Source organism: Molothrus ater, chromosome 4 (assembly GCF_012460135.2).
Source record: "Molothrus ater isolate BHLD 08-10-18 breed brown headed cowbird chromosome 4, BPBGC_Mater_1.1, whole genome shotgun sequence".
Taxonomy (NCBI): Eukaryota; Metazoa; Chordata; class Aves; order Passeriformes; family Icteridae; genus Molothrus; species Molothrus ater.
Window position 1 is genome coordinate 43393020 of NC_050481.2, and position 19088 is coordinate 43412107.

Consider the following 19088-nt stretch of genomic DNA (forward strand, 5'->3'; position numbering starts at 1 on the left):
TCGGGATGATGGGCAGCGTGAGGGAGGGGAGAAGAACCAGGGCAGAGCCATTAAAACATAGGGGGAACAGAGCAAACCAACATAATACAACGTAGGGGGAGCAGAACAGAACAATTGAACGCAACACTACACTAGACATCTGTGTATCAGATGAAACCTACCACTATCTAAAGGCTTTTAATGGAACACATGCAAATTCAGGTTAATGTACCTGTTTGTCTAGGAAGAATGACAAACGACTGTAGTAATTTGTTCAAGGTGTGGTGGACTATTTATCTCTTTGGACATCTTTCTGAAATATTTCTTGAGTTATTTTTAGCTGTAGTTAATTGCTTGAAGAATGATGGTCTGGATCAACCACTAGGTGAATCTTTATATTTATTAATCTGCTGAAGAGTCTGAAAAAGAAGCTGATGACAACACTAGGAAGGCTTATAAAATACTTAATCTTGAAGTGGATTTTGATCTATGTGATCTGTAGTTGGGAGGCTGGGTATAAAGCATCAATTTTCTCTCCAGTTACCAGTCCTTAGTCCAGCATAGCTGTGCTTGATTTAGCATGCATTCCACTAGTGACCCTCTCCTTTATGCAGTCTTTGCAGAGCACCTGATTTGAGCCACTGCCAGATACAGTGTCACCACAGGGACACACAGAATGTCTCCCCTCTTGAGCCTGGCACTGCTAATTTGCTCTTTCCTCGCCCAAAAAGTGCCACTTGGCTTGGCTTTGAAGCAAATAATTCAGAGAGCGGTAACTACAAGTGACAGTGACAGCTTTTCTACCCCCAGATAATACTTACTGTACATCATTCAAAGCTCTTGGCATAACATGTGCAAACTTAGCTGAAGCCAAAGTCCATGTTAAAAAGCTTTGTTCATAAGTTGAATTCATGTCTGTGTAGGAAGTAAAATAAATTATTCTGAGCTGTAGTGACAGTTTTAGAAGACTACAAATTAGAACATTTTTCTTAGTGAAAAAATTCATTTAGTAACTCAATTTTCTTAACATTTTAATTTAAACTTTAAAATAACCCTTTGGGCTGAGACTATGTATGAGAAATTTCAGCCCAATAGGGACTTTTTCAAAGTTAAGGGTAGTGAAAATATTGCTGAGGGTGGAATTACTTCTGTAGAACATTAACTGTGACTCTGTACTATAATTACTTTTCTTAAATGAGACTGCAGCATTTCTGTTTTGAAAATGTCTTTACACTTTGGAGTTATCTCTCAATTAAGTTGAATTGTCTGCTGCTTCATGTTTGTCTCTGGCTAAGCAGCAAATAGGGGATGAGTGTCTTGTTTTTTTGTTGAGTGAAAGCTGTCCAAATCTATGAGGTAAGTTTTATTTTTGAAGGAGAATCTTTATGATCTTAAAAATAAGTGTATACTTTTAATTCCAGCTAGTATTTTCTTCTGCTAATTTTACATTTTTCACTGCATTCTGCTAACCAAGTAATTCAGATGGCTCAGTAAAAATTTAATGTTGTTCTTTATCATGCTTTTAATTTTTATCAATCTCATAATAAATATAAGGAAAAAACTAAGAAACTTTTGAAGTATGAATATAAAAGTGCAAAGTGTTTTAATGAAAATATTAGTCATATATATTAACATATTTCCAAAAAGAAATATGAAGTAATTAATGTACTAACACTTTAATTTTAATATGTTATTGTACGCAAAATAAGGGGAGTAAAATTAAGCTGAATCATCATGAATACTTGAATGTTTTCTAACAGGGCAAATAAATAATACAGCCCTACAGGATAATAATGAGAACAGAATAAACTGAAGCTTTAACATAAGAATAATGCGTGTTGACTTTATTAGATGTTTTGCTAAAGTATTTAATCAGATTCACATTAAAAAAGATAATTAGTAACATCTGTTATTATCATGCCAAAACCATAAAGCAGAATCAATTGCATCTTAAACATTTATATGAAGTTTCTGTTGGAATCAAGAACTCCATCAATACATGGAATGAAGCTTTAAATCACTATTCAGGTTTCAAAGAGAAAGAGGACAACAAAAAGTGAATAATTTTGTTGGAAATGTCTTCTTCAGGCTTTCTATTGTTACTTGCTATGCTCCCTACAAGAGAAATGGTCCAGTCTTTATTTCTATGATTGTTTTTGATTGTACAATTCGTCCAATCTATACACCTGACAGCATTCTGACCAAGCATATGCAAATTCTATGAACAATTTTGTTTCTCATCTCAAAGAAATTTATGTCAGATGATAGGACAGCACTTTGAGCATAGTAGTCTCATCTAAGGTAACCTGTATTTTTAACAATGAATCACAAGTAGATTTTCTGCGAGTTTCCAATCACTGTCTTCAATAGAATCTGCAACATCAGAAATAGGTCTTTGCTTTCTCTGTCAAAGACTTCATACACAGCTTTAAAAAAACCTCCAATTGTATACAGGAGTAATAATTTTCAGTTTTTTTTGTTTGAGACTTGCCCTGAACAGTGATATTGGGGAATGTATTTGAGAATGTTTGCACATATTTCTTAAGCTTTCTGTAGGCTATAATTATCTCTGTAGGTGAAAAAGAAGGCTGTATTTGTTCATGCTCAATACACTCTTGCACTAGGTGTGTTTTACTAATTTAACATTCTAAGTATTTAATTGTCTTTATAATGGTTCAATCAGCCATATGCCTCAGAGGTTATACTGAGAACTTGTTTCATCCCCAGCCAATGTTTACTTTCAGCTTATAATGAGCAGTTAGTAAGTACTCACCATCTGTTCCTGAGAAAAGGGAAATCTTCTCTCTCTTAGTGGACAAGTGGGAAAATAATCCAGAAAGCTGATTATTAGTTCATGTAAGTAGATAATGGGCAAATTTTGTTAAGAAAAAACTGAGAGAAAGCAAAATTTTTACTAGTATAGACTAGCCTTGTGCACCAATACACAGAGCACTAACTAGAAAATAGATGCTGGGGCTTCTATGGCATAGCCAGTCTGAACAACTTCTGGGTAACAAATTCAGATTAGATATTTAGATTTATTTTTTTATCATAAGGATGATCAAACATTGAAATATGTAGCCCAGAGAGGCTTGACTATCCAACCTTGGTAGTCAAAACTTGATTTGACATGGTCCTGAACAACCTGATTTAGCTTGGCCCTGCTCTGAGTAGATGTATGATCAGCAGATGGCCAAAGGTTCTGTTCAACTTAAATTATTCTTTGATTCTATGGTTTAGCTAGGTGATGTAATTCCTCCAAATTATGTCAATAATTTGGTATAAATCTGAACCACTGGAATGGCTATTTTATTCTGAGGTGAAGTGGGCCCAATACATTACTTAGTTATTTATTCTCTGGTCTTCATTATTCCTTGAATTTGAAATGTATCGAAAAGAAATAATGTGAGATTATGTGGAAAAAACTACATTCTTGTTTCATTTCAGTAGTAAGAGAATGGGATATTTGTCTTACCTGATGCTAAGTTTGAAAGTTGAGAGTTTAAATTAGAAGTCCAGTCTTCAGAAGGCTCTTGTATTGTCAACAAAATAAAAACTCTGAATAATCTGTTACATTTCATTTTGACTATATATATTGAGTATTGTGGGAAACAGTCACACAAAGACAGTATCTTGTATGGAGAAAGAAGAGTCTTTATTTGTGGAGTGCTTGTAAGAAAAGGCAAAGTACTGGTCTTTATCAAGTGAATGTTTATTTAAAAAAGTGTTACCAATTTAAATTTCAGATTTGTATTGATGACAAGCCTGTGAAGGACAAAAATGAGTCAAATAAACTCTCTTTTATGTACCTGATAGCTGACATATTTGAGGTGACCCAGCTAAGGCTGGGCAGACCCCTATATTTTAATATGAGCTCACTTTATAACCAATTTGTCCTTTAGGTAGCAATTTCTTCTAGCAAGTAGCAAAAACATTATCTTTCACTTTTTATGACAAGAGGTTGTCATAAATAAACTGTGAGTCTTACAGTGCTAGGACCATTTAGATCAAGTCACTAAATCAGGAAGAAATACCTGGGCACAAGTATATTGTTTAGGCTTTTATTTTCTGCTGTTTGCTGATTATCACCTTGTCTTTAATAGTTTGACTTCATGATATTCATCATTCTGGCACTTACTGTCATTCTTCAGCGATCCCTTGGATCTTTCTAAGATGCTACTCTGTGTCAGTATCTTTACTTTTTTACTAACTTTAAAGAAGCAGGGTCTAGATTAATTAATTACAGTTAATATTAAGCTACTTTTACCTTTTTGATTTATAACACAGGAAATATTCTGTGAACTGTATATTTGTCTGTTATAAATATTGAAATATTGTTTAGTTTGTAAAACTGTGAGCTTAAAAATGCAGTAATGGTTAAATATTTATACTTTAAGTGACAGCACAATGCAATACAATACATCTAATGTTTCCTCTTTAAAGAAATAATGTTCCAGCTTTATGCTTCCCTGAACAAAATGGTCCAGCTTAAACCAATTAAGGTTTGTCTGTTTTTTATACTGCTAAAATCCAATTTTATACATCCATTTAAATAGAATCCAATTTAGGGTATTGGTTGGCTTGTGAACTCCCAGCAAGAGAATGTGAATTGGTTAAGAAAATAGACTTTCTAATTTTCATACTGATTCTTAGCTATTGAAAATCTAATTTGAAAACTCAGTGTCATCTTCATACATCACACAGCACTTGTAGTGGGAGATACAGACTGACAATTAACTTTGAGGGGATATGATGCTATACAAGACATTTTCCTAATAAGATGATCATTTGTGCTCACACTTCGTAAAATGAGGAAAAAAACCCCAAAAATACTTCTTACCAGAATTATCACAAAAACATTGCAATTTTCAAAATGTAGTTCAATGATTATTGTTTTGGGTGTAATCTCTCTACACACCTCATGCACAGCATTCTGAATTTCAGTTGGTTTCTTTGTCAAGAAGTTTACCTGCTTCTAGCACAGAAAATTGTTGTTCATTGAGATATTCTTTATTTTTCCACAAACTACTCACTTCAGACCTATTCTGTGTGTCTGTGAAGATGATGTGGATGAAGCTTAGAGTGATACATTGCTGCCAACTGAAAGATAAACAAAAAAGCCTTAGGAAAATTTGCAGCAAGGAATAGCACGTTTCCTGAAGGAAAAGGTTCTGTCACTGGGGAAGTGGAAGCTCTGGCAGCCATGGTGGAGAGGAGGATCCTTCTGAGCCTCTGGAGATGTTCCCACTGTGCTCACGTGGCAGTGCTGGGTGTCCAGTGGAGGGATGGTTACTGCTGCTAGGTGCAGGTCAGGCATCTCCCTGGCTGTGCAGGAGTCAAGCAGAAGGTAGCAGGAAGGCATTGCTGAGACTTTCCACAGGGAAGGGAAGGGAGGACAGAAGTTCTCACCATTCCCTGGGATAAATCTAAGCATGTAACTCTCTTTACTCCTCTGCAGTTCTTCCGTAAAAATCACGTTTCTCTGCATTCTTATTTCCCTGTGACACTACTCTTCTGATGTTGATGCACCAAACTAGCTTCAAACTTAACTGTGTATCAATGTGCCTGCAGTCACTGTTCCCCTCTGCTGAGCTTTTTTCATCCCCTTCCCTGTAATGATCTAAATGGTAGAAAGAGAGACTATTTTTGATGCTGTTTTTCATTTGCCATCAACACAAGAGGAGGTTGCATATTCCATTTCCTTGACTGCAAGATATCTCAGCTGCTACCAGCCTGGAGTTGCTGAGTATGTGCTTGTGCTGGAAGCTGTGACTTATACACACAGTTAATACTCTAATCAATATACCTTTGATGTACCAGAGAGTAGCTGTGATGTCACATTTTACATCAAGCTATGAAATTTTATATTATTGAGGCAGTTTAAATTTTTATCTTACTTTTCTAAGCTATTTAAAGGGCATATTTCAGGATTTGTTTTGAAAATAGTTCTCACATTGTTCCGTAAGTGAATCGTGATATTTCAATGACTGCTGATAAATGATCAGACTTCTAAAATGAGAAATATAAGGAAGATGCAGACTTCTTAAAAAAATAAAAGTAGACTTTTTTGGTGCCTATAACAATTAAATTGGTTTGCTTTCAAAAAATTTAAACCTCAAAGAAAAAAGATGAATTATTGCATGGAAAATTTAGTTATTATTTGTTGTCGTGTTTCTATTAAAAGAAAACCTGAGACAAATTATTTTACATATAGGTTAGATGGTCAATATTGGGGATAAATACACTTAAGACATGTCTTTGTGTTTTCTAAAGAAAAAATCTCAGCCTTGTCTTATTACAGAAGAATCAGTGTGGTATACATTACTTAAAATTGTCATAATTTTTAATTGGGGAGAGAGCTCTATACTTCCTCTGGCAAAGTATAATAGTTTATTAAAAGGTTTTCTTCTCAGAACATAACCATCTCTCAGCTGTATGGTACTGCAAAAATTTTAAACAAAAACAGTGAATCATAAAATGATATTTCTTTCTATAGAAGAAAAAAAAGGCATTTAAAAAATATTTTATTTTGTGTGGAGCTCCTGGTGCAGACACTGGGGTCTGGGGAATCTGGAGTCATGTTAATTCTGTTGGTAAATTTTGGTGTGACTTTGTGTTTGTTTCCAGTCTATAAAACCATGGTAATAATTAATTTCTGTCCCCTGTGATCTGTTAATCTCTGTGATTTATGAGATTTCTGAGGCTGTCCATTAGATCATGTTTGGAACCCCTTTTCTCTATTACTCCTTGATGTATCCATTCTCTAATCTTCCTGTATGTGTTTTCTTCTCTCAACAAAATTCTGATCAAAAGGATAAAGAAAAATGAATACGAGAAACTGAGTAACAAATTCCATATAGATGAACCCTGAGAATGATTTGCTCTACTTTATATTCACAGTCTGAACAGGAATATGATTAAAGAAACTGTGTTTAATAAAATATTTGTAAAGATTTGGATGATGAGATGTTTGTAGTTCGGGCGCTTTTTGTTCATTGTGTTTTTTTGTTTGTTTGTTTTTAAATTTTCTTTCCCTGAAGTAGCTGTATGCTTGTAGTAGATCATGTTTTACATTCCTCTGGCATATTTAAATTCAAGTGTATTCTCACAATGCAATTCCATGCCTGTTGGCATCAGCCCAATAGCAGGTAATAGAAATATTAATTCTTTTTTTGCAGGGAAAGTTCCTGTTGTGAAGGAGCAGTATATTCACTCCACGTGGTAGATGATGACCTGGTTTGGTACAGAAGGAGGTATTGCTGGATACAGCAATAAAAATGGGTACAGCAGTTACTGTGTGAGAGACTTGTTAGCAAGTGGATACAAGTTTGCTTTTTCATGATTTTTTGGCATGAGAAAGCACTTTCATTTTGTTCTTTTCCCCTGCTTTGTGCAATTAGTGAATATAAAGGCAAAAGGTCAGGGTGGGGAGCACAAAATGTCACTTTTGTGTCCCGGGGATCCTGTAGTTCCCTGCTGTGGGAGAGCTGCTTCCAAGGCTGCCCATACAGGGAAGGAATTAGAGCTGTGCTAATCTACATGCTCAGGAAAGGACAGGGCATTCTGAGACATTCCTATGTGGATGTAGGATAATTGAAAACCCTTTCATAAAAATTTTAAAGAAATTATTTTGAGAAGACAAAAATGTGCCATTAATTTTACAGGGCATAATAATCTGCTCTTACAAATGATATCTAAATATTTTATATAAAAATATCAGAAAAACCAAGTAATAGATTTTAATTTTGTCATATTATCTTTTTTCATGTAGTGTTTTCTGTCCACCTGACAATGAAAGAAAGAAATTTTTTTACTTTCTGAAGCCAATTCTAGATATTAGAATTACTTGAGTATCTTCTTGAGTGTTCACTTATTTGGATTGCAAAAGAAATTACTAGATCCTATATAAATATCTGTGCTATCATATAGATTAAAGCTGTGAAAATTTCAGGTCACTTGAAACAGTGGCAAGGTTTTTAAAGATTTTCTTTTTAAAGAAGAATTTAATCTAGATTGGTAATACTCATATGCAATTTGGCAGTTGCTGATTTTGTGCAGTTAAAATTCTTACTAAGTAATGGATAAAAAGAACCTTTTGAATGTATACATGCATACATATAGATAGCAACGTAGAACTAGGGAAAATTCATCCTCTATGAGGTTTGCCAACAGCTGATGTAGTGGAAACTGCTGTTTTTCTTCATGGAGTCAGACTTGAGACACACTACTTTCACAGATTCTGCAGCAGAGGAAATTATGATCCTCCAGACACTCATTGTGATATTTGCAAAAAGATGAACCATATTAAGATTAATCTACTTGACGTAGAGAGACATTGATTACCTCTGTTTAATATTGTGCTTTTTTGAAATGACATCTAATTATTGCCCCTGTGTAGCAGAAATACCTTTGAGAAAATGTGTGTCAGCTGTTGAGGAAATATATATGCCTATTCTTCCTTAAGAACATGTTAATTATTCTTTGGTGGCATTTTGATCCAGAATGGGCTGTGGGAATTTTGGAGATTAGATGAAAATTAAAAGTTTGTAGAAAGATATTAGCACTGTTGTAGGGCTAGTCTTGTGGTTTGTTTCTTTCAGTCTCTCTTCAGTATAAGGAAATTGAAGAAGGCACAGGGGAATCATATCTAAATATTGTGTCATAATGTCAATATCTATCTTCTGGATTTTTCAACAGTTGTTTTTCTCAGTTCAGTTCGTTGCTCTGTTTGGTTCCTTGTCTGGTTTTCCACAGAAGTATGGGAAAGTATACAGTAGAACATATTTCTCCTTTTAATTTTTGACTTTTCTTCAGTAATAGCTTCATAGAATTGAGTGGTTCACCCTAAAAGTAATGGATTTTTGTGCTCACATAAATACAAATGCTGCCCTGTAGTTGCATAGCCTTTAACTTCTGATTTCACTGTATTTTTTATTTTCTCTCTGCTCTTTGAATGAATTTACAATATCCTTGTTTCTCTTAACATCTCTGCTTATATTATTATAAAAATCTTAAAATCTTCATTGAGTGACAGACTCTGATTTCCAAGATGATACCCTAAAGTTTACTAAAGTTTTTCAGCTTTCCAGAGGATCTTTTAGTAGCTGGTACTCCTTGCCAAAAGACCATTAAATAGGGGATATCCCAAATTTCATGAAGTGTGCTTGAAGGATTTTTCTCATGGAAAATATTTAAGTAAGTAATTGCCAGCTGTGATCTGTAATTAATCATGTTTTTTTGTTTTTTGATCTGCTTTAGTGTCATTTATGAAGGACAAAAAAAAGTTTGGTAGGCATATCTCTAGGAATTATTACTTAATGGATACAGGAGCTAATAATGTAGAACTGATATGTTTTCCAGTTCTTTGAAAAGAAAAAAATTATTGTAATTTATCTTAATAAGATCTAAACTTTTATTAATATTAATATATTTGACAGGATCTACTTTTAAAATTGTTGCATTTTATGCTTAAGAAAAAGAAATATTTTTTAAGGGATGTATCACTTTTGGGTTTGTTGTGTGAAAACCACAAATTCTTATTTCTGGGAGGACAGTGATCTATGAATAAACCTGGATAAAGATGGAAGTATTTAAAACACACCTATGCTTCTTTATCCTCCTTCCCTGCAGCTCAGCTTTATCAATACACAGACAGAATTTTTGGTCTGCAATTTTTCATTTTTCTGATAGTTATCTGCAAAATTTGACCTAAGCAGGCATCTTCAGATTGGGAATATTTTTATTAGTTCACTTCTTCCCTTGCACTCAATTGTTTCTTTGTCTACTCTTAGGAACATGTAGATGAAAATAGTCTGGGAGAGGAGAGAAGCTGATATGGTATTTAGCTCCTTGCTGGTAACATCAAAACAATAAGACATGAGTTCAGTATAAAAAAGTTAATAAAACAAAAACAAAGTTAAAAAAGTTAATAAAAAATGCAACAAATGAATACATGAATTAGGCTGTTAGGTTGCTATCTCCAGTAACAGGAATAACAACTTTTTCAATTTAGATGTACTGTTTTGAGGAGTTCCAGTTATCTCTGTGCTTCTTCCTCCTTTTTATTTTTTTCTAGATACAGAATGTTTCCAATTCATTCCACTTTATGAATTTTATTTCTCAACCCCTGTAAGTTATGACTCATCCCCTTTTTGCTTTGCTAATGCTTTGCAGTTTTCTCTCAATAATCCCTTATAATCTTAGCTAATACTATTGTGTGTGACATCTATCTTTTTGTGAAATTTATTTTTTCTTGGGAAACATAAAAAAAAACCTACTAATTTTAAAATTACTGGGGGGAAAAAAGGGCAAAAATTGCACACAATTTAAATTTATCTTTGACCTTTCAGAACTTCTGTATATTTTTTTCACATTTTTCATATTCCCAACCAACATTAATGTGACTTATTGAACATTTCAGTTGATATCTTAAATGAACAAGACTTCAGTCTGTATTAACCAGAAAAGTTTACTTGTATTTGCCTTAAAGTAAACATGCTTTTAACCATTAGGAACATGCTGTTAGCCATTAGGATTTCTAAAATCCATGTCTCTCTACTGAATTGAATTTTTTCAAAGCAAATGTTCATGTTAAACAATATGGGGCTGAATTGGAAACCATTGCTACCATTGGGAAACAGCAGATCTGTCTGTTTGCTCTTCCTGTGCTTGTCCTGAATTCAGCATCCTGAGCTGTTTTGTGAAGGAGTAAACAAGGGAAAATTGACTTTGACAGTTCCTTTTGTCTTCTGAATTTTCCAGAGGAGGTTTCAACTTCCTCTGTTTACAGATGGTTTTTCCCCTCACACAGCTTACGCACGTGAAGACTTCAGCCAAAAGAGATCTGCTTATACAGAAATTAAGTTTTAACAAGATGCTTTGCAGGAGAGCTCACTACGCAGATCCCAATACAAGATAGGAGCAATAGCTAATTTTACAAGTGCAAATACTGTGAGCTAGGAAATGTGCATATAAACCAACTTAAAGTGATTTCCCCCTGTGTACAAAGCTAGTCAACTGCTTATTATCGAATTTCACAACTGCCAGCATACGTTACCTCTTTTTTACATCAAGCAAAAGAACACCAAGGCACAAGAAAGTGCGATAAGGTCTAAAAGGGAAACAAAGTACTCACATTTAAAAAATGAAGAAAAGACAACCCTGGGAACTACTGACCTGTCAGCCTCACCTCTGTGCCTGGAATGATCATGGAACAGATTCTCTATCTCATGTTTTCCTGTGAGAACAAGGAAATATGAGAGATATGCTGAAGACAGGATAAAGAAATTTCCTCATATAGGTTCAGGAAATTGGGTAGTATTGGCTGTGATTGAAAGCTGACATTAACACTGAATAGAAATTAACTAAAAACATGTGAGGATTTTTTTTTCTGCACAAGCTGCATTTATTTGGTTTTAAATAACTCTTAATTCTGAGTACTGTAATATTGTTGAATTATCTGTTTTAATGATCCATATCCAAATCATTTTTTTCTAAAGTATAGTAACATAAATAAATAAACACCAGTGGCAAAACATGGCAGCATGAATTCTAAGCATGAATTCTAGTTCACATATGACTGGGGGAAAAATAAATAATGAAGTAAATGCCCCTCTTGTTTGGTAGAGGACTCTCATTTACAGATGTACTTTTGTGGGAGGAGTATTCTGGCACAAGTTTGTAAGTGTAGATATTGGACTATGAGCAGAAATTGTAGGTAAGGGGATTGCCTGCTAAAGTTATTGGCTGTTAAGGAAATACTCTCAATTAATCTTAGCCACTATGTTGGAACTTCACAAATAAAATATTTTGATTCATATGAAAACTTTGTATGGAGTTAGGTAATTCCATCCCTCTCCTTTATTTTAAATAGACAACTAAATATCTAAATAGTGGTACTAACGTTCTTACCTGCAATCTTTTTTTTTTTTAAATGAGGAAATTGAGATACATGGAAGTGAACCAATGATTTTTTTTTTAGAAATGAACTATTGTTTAATAATTTGGGCTTTGACTTAAATACGAAGTCAACTGTTTCTCATTACTTTGGGCCTTTTGAATTATGCTTTAATTATGAAGTCCAATCTGGTCATGAATTGGAATTTCTGAGTTGATTTAATGTCTGGATGAGTGAAAATCCTGCAACACTGCCTATATTTGCATCAGTCAAGAACACTAATGTTTCTTGATTGCAGTGGTGGAAATGTCACAAGTCCTAATTAAAGGGCAGGTTAAAGGAATAATTATTCTTTCCTGTGTGTTGCACAGGTTAATTCTCTAGCAACTAACTTCACTGGTCTAACACAGGCAGTAACATCAACCTGCACTTCCATTTTAACTAAATAAGAGAATTCTCTGTACTGGTTGCTTCTCTTTCTAGCTTTAAAATGGAAAATTAAAATTAGAAGAAGATGTATTCCATAAGTAATTTGATAAAACTTGTTTTAAATTGCTGTTCCTCTGGATAGTCAAGTCAAGCTTCTATCAGTCCTAATCCCCTTAAAAAGTGATAATGCTAAATTTGGACATTCTGTGTCACTATGAAGGAAAGTTGAATTTTTAGCAAAAGCTTCTTTGGTCAAAAAATATTGTCAGCTGTCAAGAGAAATTATTTTATTGTACAACCCTAAGTTGTCCTTTTGATTTAACTTTGTGGTATGTGTTAGGCTCTTTTACAAAGCCATGAGCACTTGCATAATGGGTAACATTTTTGCAGGACCACTTTTATGATAGATGTAAAACTACTGAAATGTAGAAATTACTTTGAGAACTCAATAGACAAATCTTTGGGATTCCAGCATATGTGCACGTGAATAAACATTTGTGAGTGCAGTCTTTTAAATATAAGCTAGAATTTGGAGAAAATCTAGAAATTTGTTTTAACTTCTTTATTCTTTTTTTTCCTCTGATGAAAGTCTGTGACATTTGCATATAAGTGTTCCTTGTTGGATAACCTAAAATCAAAGTCACATGCAACTATTAAACCTGGACATCAAACAAAGATTGCAAACATGCTCAAAATATTAGTGAATCCATGTCTGCCCAAAACAACTGAGCTCTGTAGCTGCTTTGTGGATGTTGCTTAGTGCTGGCAGAGGAAACACACTTGCTTTCTTTTTTCAAAGTGAGTCAGTTAAAGATATACAGTTGTATTAAGACTTTGATAAATGTAAAGCTGTCTTTAAGGCATTTGAAAACTGCTTGTGATGCAGCTGGATAAGTTTATGAGGATCCTGGAGAATGCTGTACAACAATTTTTTTTATTATTATTATTCAGATTATTCTTTTGGCCCTAAGTAATGTATTATGCATAGAAAATGTACTGGTGCAGCAACAACAAATAGATCAACTGAGAGAACACCCTTTGCCTGAGGTATCTTTAGGACTGTGAATGGGAAGCTGGATGATGAATTGGATAGTCTGCTTCAAAGGACAGATATATAGTGTCTGAATATGAAAAAGCATAAGTGCATGAAAGCATGCCACAACTATATGTAGTGCAGGCTGCTCTCAGTGATAAAACAGTTTACTATCACCTTTACTACCAATGGAGTATGTCAATTTAGGGTCTGGTGTTCTGCCTTATTTATTGGAGTCTGTACACATCTATATACAGTGTAAGGTTTTGCAGTGCCTATTGTTAAAGGGTAAAACCCCAAATCCTTCTTTGTCTGTATTAAAAAGCAAACCTGCTTCCTTAAGTTCATTTTGCACCCAGAAACTGCAGTATCATTTTGATGCGTGCCTCTTTTAATTATTTCTGAAATGCCAAAACATTTGATCTATTCTAACCTTATTCCAACTCTTCAGTTGGAGGACTGAAGAGTTTCATTAGCATACTTCTGCCAGTAATGCCAGTAGTGTTCAACTTTCCCCACAGTACCTTGATTTAACTTTACTTCTACTCTCCTGTTTATTTGAGGTGTTTTAATAATCTTTATGTAATTTTTCTTTTTTTTTTGTCCCTGTTTTAATTTTGTTTCTTCCTTTGTCAATGGGGATTAAAATGTGTGGATATTGAAACATGCTCTATGTTCTTAATTTTGCTTTCTTCTCTGTTGTGTCCTGCCCCTTTGCCACACTGCTCCTGATGCTCTGTTGTTTCATCAGTTTAGACTGAATTCCCTAAGAGCAATAAGATGGAATAAGAAGGCTTGGTTTTGCCTGCTGTGTGGAAATTCCATTGAAATCAGCCTAAACTAACAACAGATGATGATTAGCAAATCAGGTGTTAAAAACAAATCCTCCTTAAATTTAGGCTTAAATTTGAACCAAAGGGAAAGAGAAGGGCATTGTTTCTCATCTTGGAAATGTTTAGTAGTGTACTTTTTCATGCCTATTCTCTAGAAGGTTTGAATGCTTTTAATGCCTTTTGGAAAAACAGTTTGGAGAAGATAGCAATGCTCTTTTTCATTGCCATTTCTAAAGTTCAGTGGTTGGGACATTTGCTTGGGGCAAAGGCAAAAATCCAAATCTCTTCTGTGAGCTGGGTGTAAAAGTCTTTCTGCTAAAAGACTGCACTTCTGGCCACCACAACCCTTGTAATCTTGTGATTACTGGGGAAATGTTTAATTTCCAATATACAGCCAAAGGCACTCTAAGATATTTTGTCTGCTGTTCTGTATAACCACCTCTGTGTTTACTGCTGCTATTAAAGCTGTGAAGGCCGAAAGGAGTTGCAGGGTATTGTTCCCTTTCAGATATGTCCCAAATCAATACCAGGATTTCACAATCTTGGTTGTTCTGAATGTGGTGACTGACCATGGGACAGTATTTAATCTTAAAGACAGATATCTCTAGAAATATACAGATACCTATTAGAATGAAAGCATCCATGTGGAGGAATCACCACAAAACTTAGAACTATGAATTATTTTTATCAAAGTAAATGTGTTTATGTTACACCTAGCAATTTATGGTTTTGCATGACTATAGAGTTGAGATAATTCATCATCTGAAGTATGTCTGTAAGAGAACTGGCCACAACATTGATGAGTTTTAGGTGTGCTGAGAACTCCAAGCTTTACCAAAGAAAAAGAAAATGAAAAAAGGTATGTAAATTCAAAAGTATCAGATAGGTAAGCAGAGTGTTCTGTTCTAAGTGTTCAATATATTTTCAGGAAACAAATTGTAAACTCACTATGTGAAAATCGTTTGGAAATTTGGAGTAATAGAATGTTGCCTAATGAATTTCTTGTTCACTCACTGAAAGAATTTGTATATTTACTTTTGAGTAGTTCGTGAAGGAATAAAAGGAAAGAGAAAGCCAAACCTTGCTTATTTATATATTTACAGGAAGGAATAGCTGTAGATTCAACTATCTAAATCATGTAAACTGAGAGATACCAAAAAAATCTTGCCTCGGAATCCCTGTAAAAAGACAGTGTTTGGAAATATTAATGTGTTCAGTAGTCATAAGATATATGTAAGGATTCTGAAATGCAAGGTGATATTACTTGTGAAAGAGCAAAGAGCAGTCAAGTACTGTCTTGTAGCCATTGGCAGCAGTGGAGCAATTAAAGACCTTACAGACAGCAATTAATTGTATTAAAGGGCAGAGCCTTAAAGACAACATTTATATTTGTGGGTATCTGAACTAATGATGATGATAGTTGTGAATGGTATGCTTAGAAAATGTCTGTAAATGCACTGGCTGAATATCTGTAGTGAAAAGTGTTTCTGTGACTCACATGTGCTTGCCTCGGTCTGAACCCCAAAAACTCTGATACCAGAACAGGCCTTTTGCAGGATTTTACTCAAAATCCATATTCATGCCTTATGCCTTCTTCTTTCAATGGATACCTGTGTTCCATCAGCAAGATCAACTATTTTCCTTTGTACTTAAATGATTCATGTGCTCTTCCATATACGTAAAAATAAATAATTAAAGATAATTTTCTTCTGGAGTTGTGACTGGAAATATCAGTCTGCTAGTACCTCATTTATGCTTGCAAGTAAGTATCTTTTAATTAAAGGAAAGTGAGTTAGTGAACTCTGTATTATGTTACTGACTCATCTACTTGTAAGTTTTTTACTGAGAAATATTTTTCTAAATTGGTGCTATTTAGTGATATAAATCAGTGTCATAGCTCTACATTGACACAAAGTAAGCAAAGCAAAGTTCTGGGTTTATTTATTTATATACTGAATTCAGAATTTAGGTGCATTTGACAAAATCCATACTAGCATTCCTGGAAATGACTTTATAATGATTACCACTTTTCTCTGCAGAGGAAAAGAACAATATTGCTTCATTTCCTGAGTGACAAGAAGGTCAGATAATAACTACCTAGAAAACATCTTCCACACTTAGAACAAAGGTGTCTTTTCTACAGAGAATGTGTAATTTCTGCAGAAAGAAGATAAAGAAAAAAAGGAAGTATTCTCTTACTGTTGAGAGCATTGAAGTACATCTTCACTTTACAGGAGCAGTTGAAAATCTTTCAATTTAATAGGAGCTTGCTTGATTCAGTAGGTATCAAAACCTCTTAAGACAGACAATTTGACATATCTTCCTAATGTGTGAAAGTAATTCATTTGAACCAAAGACTCCCATTGTGAGACAAGTTTCTCTCAGCATCTTAAAAAAATAGAAATAAAAAAATTGAAAAAAAAACTCTCAAAGAGAGGTGCAGGTTTTGATTAGATTTTTAGCATGCTTTTTTTAAACTCTTTATCCCCAGGTAGGATTTGTTTGCAGTTATTTTTTCTTTACTCTTTCTTCTTCATTGATTCAAATGGTCTTGTACTGTTTCCTTATTAATATTTCTGTGTTCTTTTCTAGAAGGAAATAAAAAAAACGTAAAGCAATATTCAAAAATGCGCATGCAGCATTCAAATTAAATACTAATATATATTTTTGTTTTTTAGAGCTTATTGTTCCTCCAATTAGTGCTAGAAAACCTTTTCTTCCCAAATATTATGAACTCAGTAACTTTTTGAGCTTCTTAATTTCTTTTTGCTGGCCAAATGGTCCATGATTGGAGTGGAAACTTTTGTTTACCATCTCTGAGTAGGATTCTGTTCTATATTTTGTGGATATCTGCAGGCTCCATTTGTTCTCAATACCAGAAATCAGACACTTTTACTATTTCTTGCCACTCTTAGGCCATCTGTCTATTTCTGGTTTTCTATTGTACCTTATCCACAAATATTGAGAGTGTTTGTTCACTCATGTTCCTTGCCTTCAAGATTTTCCTTTCAAAAAGTTAGTAAAAAGCTTGGTAGTGCATATAGTAGAAGCTTTCTAGCATGGGAACTGATTTCAAGTAGGTGGATTGCAAATTTGAGCTGTACTAATTCTAGGACTCACCTTGTTCTGGTTTTGGTGAGAATTTGTGAAATGCCTTTATTTGTTGTTTTCTCTGTTCTGCCTTGTTACTGTTGGAACAAAAGAATCCAATACTACTACTAAATCAAGCTGGAAATATTTTTCACACTTATTTTGCTATCTGTCTAATTTGGCTTATCTTTCTAATTTGATTTTTTTTTTTAAAGAAGACTAGGTCTATGGGTCTATGTTCCTGAAACACTGGAATGGCTGTTAGAGTAAGTAAACTTGTTTTTTATGTGTTTTCTGAAATACGACTTCTGCTTGTAACTCATACATTTTTTGAAATTATGGTGGTAGTGGGTGCTGCAAATACTATCTTTCTTTACTTTATAAATATACTATTACTGTAAATGTTTTTTCTTATTTTCAACCATGAGACGTGGTCTTTTAGAAGCAGTATTTGTACTAAAGCTATAGAAATATTGTCTAGGTATTTTTATTTTGTGATGCAAACCAGATATTAGTCAACATTTCAGAGTAATACAGTAGATTTTTTTTATATATTCAAAGTATAAAATATACCAAGAAGAATAAAATAGGGTTTCATCTTGCAGAAATTACACAACAAGTTATAGAAGCAGAACCCAGATTCAGTTTTGTGGATCACACCAGGCCAATTCATGGAGTAGTGAAAGCAGAGATTGCTTCCTTCTGCTGAGTACAGAATATGCTCTGCACTCATCTTGTTGCTGATTAATCACTTTTTATTTACTCAAACATAATTTTTTTTCTGTGAGGTTAAAATAGAATGAAGATTTGCAAAAAAAAAAAAAAAAATTTTGATGAAATAATCTTTGGCCCGATATATGTCCTAGGAAGAATAGTGAAGTCAGACAAGGCAGGCATCAGCATTTCTTATTCAGTCACAGTGTTAAGACTAAACCTGGCTTGTTTTCAAGTGTTGCTTTTTTTTCCCCTTCCCTAAACTTAAACAAAGACTTTTTAATGTCAGTATTATTTAAGCAATATTTAGTGACAATTAGTGATTCTTCATACAATTTTGTAATTGATTCATGCTCCTTCAAGGATAATGTTAATAATCTGAGGCCTACTAAACATGGTGAACAAAGAAAAGTTTTAATTGTCATGGACATATGCACAATGAAAATGTTTCTATTAATTGAGAAAAGCAAGTGTCTGTGTGTGATTTTAATAGCAACACCATGTTTTTTTGCTTATTAGTTCTACTTTCTGAGAACAAATATGAAGATTAAACACACAATAAATATAGAAATTTAGGGTACCTTTGCTCAAAATCTCAGTAATAACTCTAAGGCACTGTGCAGAACATGCACTCACTTTCATTGGACATCAGGGGCTTAGCACCACAAGGCTGTGCTGGGAGATGGCAAGAGGAGAGCCCTTAGGGAATGGAAATTAACCTGGTAAGTGAAGGCAGGAATACTGAAATCAAATGGAGTGACTCAGACTGTGTTTGGAATTTTCTCTTATGTTGGGGCTAACATCTCTGTTCTGTGCTGGTAAATGTCTGTCAAAGGAGTGATCCCTTCATGTGCCTCTGCTCCTTTGCTTCCCAGGGGGCCAGACAATCCTCACACCCTCCAGACAAGTATGGAGTAGTTTTAGTTGTACAACTAGCATTTCATAGCAGTGCTTAACTGAACAGGAAATGTTACCATTTTGAAGGTGAATGTTTTATTCATGTCCTTTAATGGGACTTTCAGGCACAAGAAATGCTTACCATAAGTTGATAGCTGTGCTCAGATATTTGCAAAATTTCTAGAGCAACTTTTGCCATGAAAAAGGATTGCATTTG